Source organism: Protopterus annectens, chromosome 13.part0 (genome assembly GCF_019279795.1).
Source record: "Protopterus annectens isolate FY-2018-M chromosome 13.part0, PAN1.0, whole genome shotgun sequence".
Taxonomy (NCBI): domain Eukaryota; kingdom Metazoa; phylum Chordata; order Ceratodontiformes; family Protopteridae; genus Protopterus; species Protopterus annectens.
Window position 1 is genome coordinate 120127455 of NC_056747.1, and position 11176 is coordinate 120138630.

At 42.0% G+C, this 11176-nt stretch overlaps 1 protein-coding gene across 1 annotated transcript in view; it reads right to left on the reverse strand.

Moving 5' to 3' along the window:
- Nucleotides 1–2287, reverse strand: part of LOC122787841 (protein transport protein Sec24-like CEF) — a 110625-nt gene extending 108338 nt beyond the window's left edge. The window contains exon 1 of the mRNA XM_044054757.1: nt 2229–2287. The gene's annotated coding sequence lies outside the window, so the exon portion shown is untranslated. The remainder of the gene's footprint in view (nt 1–2228) is intronic.
- Nucleotides 2288–11176: the final 8889 nt, after the last annotated feature.

Genomic DNA, 11176 nt, shown 5'->3' on the forward strand with positions numbered 1-11176 from the left:
AATATTCCTGCATGCTACAGATGATTGACTTTAAGGCAGACATATAAGTGAAGCTGACTTGACAGTTGATAAAGCATTAAATATTTGTAGAGTGAGTGGAATTTCCAGAATTCATAGTAAAGCATGTCTGAAGATTTGAAGGTTTGCAAATAGCACCTGTGAGTGAAAATTAGGGCAAAATAAAGCTCACAATGAATTAAAGAACTAACAATTTTTCGAAGATGTGCAAAAGTCAAAATAAATCTATGTATCACAATGTATATTCAGTAGAGAAACACAAATGGAATAAATCCAAAACAGAGCCAAATAACGTTTGCAACAAGAAATGGCCTGTATCAAATCGCCCTCTTCAATGTCACTGACAGACTCAAGGCCAATAATGCAAAGCAATTCAGATGCTTTCAATGACATATTGGACTGCAGAAAAGAAATTCTAGATCATTTTGTCATGAAGTGAAAGCTTTGACAGGGAAACATTTTCTTCTTCCAGAACCTGTCCATTTTCCCAAGAATATGATGAGTTTCAGACTATAGTGGATAATATTATCCCTGAGATTCAATAAAGCCTACATTAAGTGCACACTAAGCGTACACTAAGTGTGCACTAAGTGTACACAATATTTATTCAATAAAATTCTTATCTTGTTTTGTGTTTTCTAGTCACTCAGAAAGATTACGCTAAGTGTACATGTAGTCTGCATTTTGTGGTAACCTTTATGAATCCTTGTCAATATTTAAAGCAGTAAAAATATCAGTAGGAAAACTAAAATTAGGAGGAAGAAGGTGTGAGTTATGTCAGTGTTGTCTGTTCCTCAGAACAGTGTACACTTAGTGTAGGCTTTATTGAATACAGCCCATCTATTTGAATACCACTATCATGACAGTTGGAACACCAATGTAATAACCTTGAAAAACACATTAGCTCTTGCTGTAAGGATATGCTGACCTTCATATATGTACCTACTTCATTAAGCTATTTTATTTGTTAACTGGGTAGGAAAATTGACATTTCTCAAACCTCTTCAGCAAATAATTTACTTGGACCACAGGCACACAGATAAATGTAGATTAGAATAATCAGTTAGAAATTAATCTTAATGTTGCTGGAGCTCTGCCTTCCTTTTGTCTGAAAGCTGATACTCACTGGTAAAGATATCCTCATTTAGATTCATAGACAATGGTGTTTCAGTTCTTATAAGGTCTAGGTACAGTTTCATAAATGATAAAGCTTTCTTTATACCATGGCCTGATATCCAGAACTATCTTACCACATTTGGTAGAGGAATTCACATTCTGTATTTCAGTTAAAGAAAAGGCTTAGAGTCCAATTAACTATGAAGGCATTTTACCCTTGTAAGAGTTTGCCATAGATTAACTAAGGTTATTTAATATCAATTGGTCTGATATCCATGACCATGTATATTAGTAAATGTTAATCAATTTATTACTACAAAGGAGTTTGTCATGTTAACATCCTATTTATTTTTTGGCACACTAATGCACATTTTATCATGATTTACTAATTAATACTGCCTTTATGCTTGCATTTACTGTACTGCCATTGTTTGGAGTCATGGTCATACTTTGTACATTTCAATCACTCCTTTTACTTCATTCTCAAATATCAAATAAATATTTAATTCATTTTGAATCCACACTTTTGGCTTCTTGAATATGTTAATTGAAATGCATGCATAACATTTTCAAAAACATAATTGCAACTGAAATTAGGTCACAGAGATCTGTAGTAACAAGTCGTAGTAATTTTGACAATTTGATTGAGCAACGGACAATACAATGGTACACTATTTTGGCAAACAGCCATATAGAGGCATAACTAAGAGTGGTGGTGATATAAAAATGATCTGAACTATCTTTAAAGAAAGGATGTAGGAGAAACAACCTTTTTAGAAAGAGTATGCATCCCTGAAGTTTTCATGCTTACCAGCTTCATTCATGTTTGTGTTATATCAGTGAATGAGAAATGAGAAATAAGTGCCCCCAAACATACCTCTTGTTGAAGTAGGTGCAATAACAGTATTTGTTTCATTCTTTATTTAGTATGTTGGCTCTTTGTTTAACAATTTAATTTGTAGTGACACTGCAGTTTTCTCACTGAATAACTTACTATTGAATGTGTGGAAATTAAAAAAAAAAATGATTATATGCAAGTCAGTTTATCATTTAGTATTATTAATATTCAGCATGACCCGGCATAATTTTCCTACCTTATCAAGTTTTGGATTCAAGGATAGTTGACGAATATCATTCAGATCTTCCACAACATGATCTGCCTGTCTCATATTAAAAAAAGAAACAAATATAAAACATGTTTAAAAGACTGCTTTTATTGCTGAGCCATTTTTATGACTGTCACTTTAATGTAGTCACCTGCTGAAATTCTCATTACAACTATTGCTCAATAAATTTATTGGCAATAATAAATAATGCTTGTTAAGTGTTATGATCACAGTGCACACAATAAATCATTTTGCATTTGTAAAGCTTAAGTTGATAAATTGTGCTCCAAGAAATATTTGCAGAAGTATGAAATCTACAATTAACAGAAAACATGATCCATTTAGCAGTTAGCAGTTACATGTACTTCAAAGAATGACAGCACATTGATGTTTTAGACTTGAAACGTTTAAAAGTAGATAAAATATCTTGTTTTATCTTACCTTAAAAACACATTTTAAGTGTATGTGTGAGCAAATGTTATAATTTAAGCTGCAATGTTATCTAATTTTATGCCTGGCATTTGATCCACTTAGAACAGGTGTTTAAGGATTAACTAAGAGAAGCTTGTATTTCAAAGAACAACAATCACCATATTTTCATGATCAAAAAGAGCTGACGAATGAAATTGATTCAGTTTTATGGTGAATTAGAAGAGAACTTGACTAGTTTAGCCTACCTTGACTTGATTAAAGCCTTTGTGTTATACTTGCATATACAATTGTTAAAAAATCTACAGGGATTTGGTGTTAGATTAAGCCTGAAGACCTAGCCTGCGCCATAACTGAAGGTATGCAGACCATGCTATTGAGAGGTATGATGTTAGCAATAAGGGGTGTGGCTAATGGAGTACAGCAAGGTTGAATTCTGGGTCCGGTAGTCTTCACTACATTTGTTTCAAACACACAATGGACAGGTAATAGAGTTGGAGGATCTTTATAATAGTAAACCAACTGCTGGGGTGTAACCTTAGGGGATAACTGCTGAAGTGAATACATGATGTTTCTCCTTTAGTGGGCCCTTTTAATAGGAGGAAAAAGACAGGTGAATCAGTTTGCTACACTTTCCTCAATGCCTGCAGATGGAGGCAAGGACAATCACTTACCATGTGCTACTTTGTCCTTGTTTTTTTTTTCTACCCACTCATTCAGCTTTTTCCTACAGACTCCCCAATATTTTCCTATCTTTATTGATTGCAAAATTGCCTTCTTAGCTTGTTGCTAATCAATAACTAATAGAACGTGTGATTGCTTTAATTTACGAATACTTGCAGTTCATTTTATTTACTAATCATATATTGATTATTGTCTGAAATACTTCCTGTCCTTGGAATGACAACATCTGCATTATGGACTCTGAGTGAAACAGAAGCTTGCTTACCCACTAAATCAAGCTGTTAAGAAAAGTTAGGAGAGTTAAATGATTGAACCTAAATACTGCGGGCCTGATTCCAAAAGGTTTGCTTTCAGTGAATGCGACCACTTACACCATGAGCAGGCTGTGAGCAAGTCTTTTGGAATCTGGCCCCTAATGTATGCCTGTTTATAAATAAATCTTACACCAAATAAGTCACTAACACTGAGATCAGGTCTTTCAGAATCAGGGTAGAGTTATGCTGAGAACAACTCTTCTGGAATTTGGCTTACTTATACCTTCAGACAAAACATCATATGATCAGAGGTGTGTAAGATAGTACAATAATATGTATGTATGCCACTAAACCTAAGTGACTATTTTTCTGCTGAAAAAAATCCCAGAAATTTAAAGTACAGCTTTGTAAGTTAAACTTACCATAATAGTAGCTATTTGAAAGCTCACCGATGCAGTAGCCTTAGCTATATGGGTTATATCTACCAAGAATATAACAGCCAATCAGCTTCTAAACCTTCAAGGTGTCTTTCGTGTGCCCAAATTGTCAAGCAGCTCAACCTGACTAAAAGACAGGTGTGGGCATGAAGACCTTAGAGCTTTCCTGCAAGCAGAGTAAGGGAGGCTGAGCCCTGAAAGGACTATGCTAGGAATGACAAAAATAAATGTCTACATCCTGGCATAAAAAATACAACAAAAAAAAAAGGGTGATGGAGGGAGAGTGCAGCTACTACAGCAGTGATCTTTCGAACATCTACTGTTATGTTAAGCTAAGCTTACACAACTGTGCTATGTTCTTCATATTGGTCACTGCTACAATAGGCTTAGCTATATGGGTAAATTACCATAGTAAACTATATTTGGGAGGAGGAAGCAGAGGTATCCCTGGAGAATGGTCCTAGCAAAACTTGATCTAGACCTAGAGAAGGAATCAAGCTTGTAGTGCTTTGTAAAAGTATGTACAGAAGACTGAGTAGTATCCTTTAGAATCTAAGCCTTTCCAAAAAGCCACAGATGAAATCAAGGCCCTGGTAGAGTGGGTTATACCCTGCCTGTAATAGATTTGTCATATTGGGTAAAAAAAAAAGGTAATAGCCTTAGACAGCCATTTGAAAACAGTCTGTTTTGACATAGGTTGTCCCTTCTTTTTACCTTCACAAAAATGAACAGTTGATATGAAGATCTGAAAGATTTAGATCTGATGTTTTTAATCTTCATTCATTCCTTACTGATGGGTTATTGGTTCCATCCTTGGAGCCGAGCCGGCCTCATACCAAGCTCGCATCAGCCAAAAACTCTTGAGACAAGATCCTACCCAGAATGCTCTGTGCCCTGTTACCTCAGATCTCATTTGCTGTGTCGCTGTACAGCTGTGTCAAGCCACTCTCTCTCAGCTAAGTGAACAATTTTTTGAAAGTTTCTATATTGTTAGTGTTTAAAATGTTTTCAGTCACTTACTATCTCTATACTCCTACCCTATCGTAACTTTAAGACTCTCTCCGTTTAGCTTTTCTTCCCATTATTACCCTTTTCTTACCTTTGAGGTAATTCTTTATTACCATCATTGGTAATCCTTCCTCTCTCTCTTCTTACTCTTCTGGGTAGCTTTCTTAATGCCTTGGTACTGTTGTTCTTCTCCACATCATTATGTCGACCAAGAAAAGTAGTGTTGGTTTCAAACAATGTGCAGAATGCGGCCATAAGTTACTGTTTTCTGATGGCCATGATTTATGTGTCTATTGTTGAAAGTCTCCTACCTTTCAGTGGATCCCCTGTGTGGGATTTGTAGAAATTTTTCCACCGGACTCTCAATGACAAAAAGAACAAGTTAATCCTGAAAGGCCTCCTTAAAACTCCTTTCTGTGAGGCTATCTCTGGGTCGGAGGGCTCATCCCTTCCTACTAAACCCTGTAAGAGGTGTTCTTCTTCTTCCTCCTCAAGGTCGCTCACTTCATCTCCCTCTGGAGGCCACAAGGAGTCGACATACAAAAAGGTAAAAATTTCGAGCTTGGTGCTGCCACCTGTGGCCCTTTTGGCCCCAGCTTCGGCACCACCCCAGTTGATTCTTGCTCCAGCTATGTCCTCTTTATTGCCACTGGCACCGGAGTTCCTGGTGCAGACACTCACAGCTCCAACAGTTCTGTTGCAGCCTTTATTGGCACCATCTCTGCAGGTACGGTCTCCTTCAACACCGTTGATGCAAACTCCTTCGGCCCCCGTTTAACAATACTGTCCTCTATGGTGCAGACACCTTCGGCACCAACATGCTCTTTAGTGCAGTCTTTTTTGCCACTGTTGTTACCAGTGCAGGCACCTTCCTCGATGGCAGCGTACTCATCAGTGCAGACATTTGCCACAGCACTCTTTACAGTGCAGATGCCTTCGACATCTATGGGGTTGCCTTCATCGGTGCAGATAACCTCGACACCATTCTCCTCAGTGCAGACACCCTTGGTTCTGGGCTCTGCATCACATGAACTAGCAAGGACTAAGTATTCTTCCTTGGATCCATTTGTTGGAAGCCAATATAGCCCTTTTGTAGAAAAGCCAGAATCACCTTCAGGTTTCTCTATGCAGTCAACCAGGAGCTTCTCAGAACAAGATGTGTTGTGGCTTGTCGATCAGTTGCTTGTGGTCAGGGGTCTTTCTCAACCATCTGAAGCTACGTTCCCTCTTCCAGGTGACAATATTTCTCCACAGACTCCAATGTACACTCCTCCTTCGACTTCCACGGACGCATCGAAGCCCCTTCCTCCGACAGCAGCTTCCCTTCCTCTGACTCCCAATAGTGGACCTCACTTTGGAGCTGGAGTCAACCTTGTGGCTGTGCACTGGGCATCGGGCTCTTCTCAGGCTAGTGGCTGTGCCATCAGGGAAGGCATTCTTGGTTCCACACTGATTTTTTTCTATGGCACCCTTCATGATTCCTTCCCTCATGATCCACAGCCCTCTTGAGACTCCTGGTCTGGGGGTCAGCTCGTCAGTGGGGTGTGACCCCAGTTCCAAGGTTGTAGTGCTCAGTTACAGGCTCCCATCCCTCTTCAGGTGGTCCAGCTTTCCAAGCCATGGAGAGGGCACTTGCCTCCACTGGCAAACCCCCATGTTGGAGTCCTCCCACCCTCTGTGCCGCAAATGTTGCAAGCCACAACCACCATACACTGGGCACAAGGACCTCAGGTTTCTCCCCCTCAGGACACCCCCTCTTTGCAATCTTCCCCAGAGCTGCCCACTGAGGAAGTCCCTCATAAGGTTTTGTGCAAGAGGAAGCACAAGGACTCCAGTGAGGAGTCTTTGACCAAAGATACGGACTTTGATGATGGGGAATGGTCCCCACGGTCACCCTCTGATGAGGTGTCCTTTGGTGACATCCTCAAGATCTTGAGACAGAGGGGTGACTGGAAGTCCTCCAATCCTTCCTCAGAGGAATCTGTATTCCTGCAGGCCTTTCATGCCCAGCCCCCTACCTCTTGGGTTACCCCACCGGCTGATGAGCTTGTCCAGCTCATCATCCAGCATGCATGGAAGGCTCCTAACACCCTGGAAGCTATACCGGGGAGACATGACAAGATATTATCTCCCACAGCTAAGCATCCCCATTGGTCAAAAGTTCTTCCATTAGATGCCATGGTGGTGGTGGCTGCAACCAAAAAAGACTTGGCAGAAGGGAGCCAGACTGTCTATCCACCCAACAAGGAGTCCCAGGTGATAGACAGACTCAGGAAGCATGTGTTTGCTTCATTGACCTTCCCTGTAAGGTCCTTGAACTACTTGGCACACTTTAAAAGGCTCCAAAGGGACCTTATCAACCAACTCTCTGAAACCTTGGCAGGAGCTGTTTCTGACTAGGTCCGGGACAATGTAACTTTTCAGATAGCAACCCTAGAATCCATATCCAATTCTTCCATGTGCCTTATTTCACACACAACGGAAGGAGTGCCTAGAGTGACAGGCACAAGGTATAGTCATGAGACGACATGCCTGGATGCATCTTTGTGACTTTGCAGACTCCTTTAAGGCTTCCTTTATGAATGCCCCCATCAAGGCCACTTCATTGTTTGTCCCTAAGGTTAAAGATATGCTGGCAAGGTGTGAACAAGATGGCAAGACCCTATAAGCTGTTGGTGTCCGATACTCCACTCTTCAATGATTCTACTCCAGAAATCAGGGGAGCAGGAAGATGTGGCACAGAAAATCACAGGGCTCTTTCCATGATGCATGTGCCGAGTTCTCCCCTAGAGGCAGAGGGGGAAACTCCAATGGAAGACACCCCTGCAGGGCTTCCAGAGATTCTTTCTCTGGGCAACCCAACCAGTGCTCCTGAAGTGCTGCCCAGCTGCTCACCTCTGGAAGTGGTTGGGGGTCGGGTTCCTTGTACCCCACTGCCTGGCGAAACATAACCACCGATTCTTGGGTACAACGGATAATATCCAGCGGCTATTGCATTCCCTTCCATCTATGTCCCGCCTTATCCAGAGACTTACCCAATATCCCACCTAGTCAAAGGGAAGCAGCAGCACATGAAATCCAAAAGCGGCTACAAAACAGAGTTATCCAAACGGTCCCCCCAGACCAGATAGGATCCAGTTTTTACTCAAGGTTCTTTTAGTGCCAAAAAAGACAGGGGACTGGAGACCGATTCTGGATCTCAGCACACTGAACAAATTTGTAAAAACAGAGAAATTCCGGATGGTCATGGTTCAGTCTATCCTTCCTCTTCTGGAAGAAGATGATTGGATGTGCTCTGTAGATCTTCAGGATGCGTATTACCATGTAAAAATAGACAAGCGCTCAAGAAGGTACCTCCACTTCTGCATAGGAGCTAGTCACTACCAATTTCAAGCACTGACCTTCGGTCTCTCAACAGCCCCCAGAGTGTTTACCAAATGCATGGTAGTGCTCATCGCTCACCTGTGACCTCAAGGATTCCAGGCATTTCCATACATAGACGACTAGCTCCTCACCACCCCCACCAAGCATCTAAAGGAAGAAGCCCTAGACTACACTCTTCTCACAGCACAACACCTGGGAATCACTATAAACTGGGAGAAGTCCAACATGACCCCAACACAATCTTTAGAATTCATTGGGGTTCTGTTGGACACAAGGAATTGCACAGCATCTCTTCCTGGTCACAGACTTCAAAGAATAAGACAACAGGTTTAGCCGCTACTCTGTCACCACAAATCATCTGCTCAGTCCATACTCTAACTCTTGGGGTCAATGGCAGCCTCAATCACCATTGTTACTCTGGACAGATTCCATATGAGACTTCTCCAGTGGTTACTTCTCACTCAGTGGTACCCTGTACAACATCCTTTGTCCTTTCAGATAAGTGTAACTCAGAGATGCAAGCAAGATTTGCTGTGGTGGACGTCTCAAAATCCCCAACAATGGTCTTGCCCCTTCAGCCCTCATCAGCTGAAAGCCACGGTGACCACGGATGCCTCCTTGATGGGATGGGGGTGGAAACTTGGTCCAAGGCACCTGGTCGGAGACAGAGGCCCATTTGCATATCAATGTCCTGGAACTGAGGGCGGTGCTATTAGCGTTGCAAGCATTCCACTCCATCCTTCTGTCAGGGACTGTTGCAATCCAATCAGACAATATGTCAGTGGTCTGGTACATCAACAAGCAAGGGGGCACCAGATCTTATCCGTTATACCGAAAGGCTTTGAGAATATGGCACTGGTCGATAGCGTCCAACCGCTTTCAAATTGCAACGCACATTCCCGGGAGCTCCAACATGATTGCTGACAAATTGAGCAGGTGCATTCTACAACCTCATGAGTGGCCCCTCAACCCTGTGATAGCAGCAAGAATTTTCAACCACTGGGGCCAGCCTTGCTGTGACCTATTCACCTCCCCAACCAACTACAAGTGTAGCAACTACTTTGCCCTGATCCCCCCTTGGAGACAGTCACCGAGAGATGCTCTAGTCCACGCTTGGCCCTCGGGTCTGCTTTATGCCTATCTTCCTTTTCCCCCTCATCGCTCAATTTCTGAAGAAAGCACAGCAGTTGAAGAGCAAAGTGATCGTCATTGCTCCATATTGGCCTTGACAAGTTTGGTTCCCCTTCCTGTAGCCTCACCTGCTAGATCGACCGTGGATCCTCAATCCAACCCCAACATTGATCTCCCATCTGCAGGGTCTTACTCACCCCAATCTAACAAGCCTGAAGCTGACAGCTTGGTTTCTCCACTTCCTATGATTGCCAAACAGGATAACCTCTCTTCCCTGGTGCTCAATATTCTTATCGCATCTCATAAATCGTCCATCAGGCTAATCTATCTCAGCAAATGGAAAAGGTTTTCATTATGGGCAGCGAATAAACAATTGGACCCCTTGTCAGCCCCAGTTTCGGTGGTTTTAGATTACTTATCATACCTTTTTCAATCTGGGGTGTCAGCCTCTGCTATTTGTGTTCATTTAGCTGCCATTTCTAATTTCCACATTGGTTTTCAGGATTCTTCACTCATGTCATATAGACTCGGTAAGACTTGCTTGAAGGGTGTTTTTCACCTAAAACCTCCCTTTAGAGAACCAGTACAACCTTGGGATCTGGCCTTGGTTCTACAAGCCGTAACAGCTCCCCCCTTTGAACCTGTGTCTTTATGTGATTTTAAAGTACCTCTCTTGGAAAACTTTGTTTCTGGTTGCAATCACATTGGCCAGACATTTGTCAGAACTTCAAGCCTTATGCATCAAACGTCCCTACCTTATTTTCCATAAGGATAGAGTATCACTGAGAAATAATTCTTCCTTTTTACTGAAAGTGGTGTCAGAGCAGTCTATCAGCCAGTCCATTGACATCCCAGTATTTTTTCTTAATTATTCTAACAAAGGAGAGTATTTCCTGCATTCCCTGGATGTTCACAGACAAATACGATTTTATCTGGACAGAACAAAATCTACCCCGAAATCAGACCAATTATTTCTGGCCTTTTCTTATAGGTTTATAGGTAGATACTAGGCTATTGGCCTGAGGGCCTAAGTAAGCCTAGCCAACAAGGTTCCCTGGCTTACGCCACCCAAGAAAGTTATTTTCCTGTGCCACTGTCGAGCAGAGTCATAGAAGTGAACCCCAGGGTGTATTTCCTATTTCCCATCCACTCATCAAGATTTTTCTTGAAGAGTGCTAATGAAGAACTTTGCTTGACATAGATGGATAGCCTGTTCCAGAGTATGGGAAGTCTCTGGGACAGGGATCTATCCCTCCAGCATGTCCTGTTTATTGTGGTGACAAGGTTTAGGTCCCTAGAGTGTGTAGCTCAGAGGGATTGGAATTTCTTTAGGTGTAGCATGTCCAACAGCTCTGGGGTTGACATAGCTTTATATGTTAGGCAGAGATCACCTCAGAGTAGGCGATATGCTACGGAGTAAAGCTGGAGTTTTTTGAGATGGTCAGTGTAGGGCATCTGTTTGAGGCCAGTAATCCTCTTTGTGAGGTACTTCTGTGGCCTTTCCAGCTGCTGCAGATGTCTTGTGAGGTACATTCCAATAGGGGCATTGTACTCTATAATGGGTCTAATGAGTGTCGAGTAGAGGGGAACAATGACCTCTTTTTTCCTG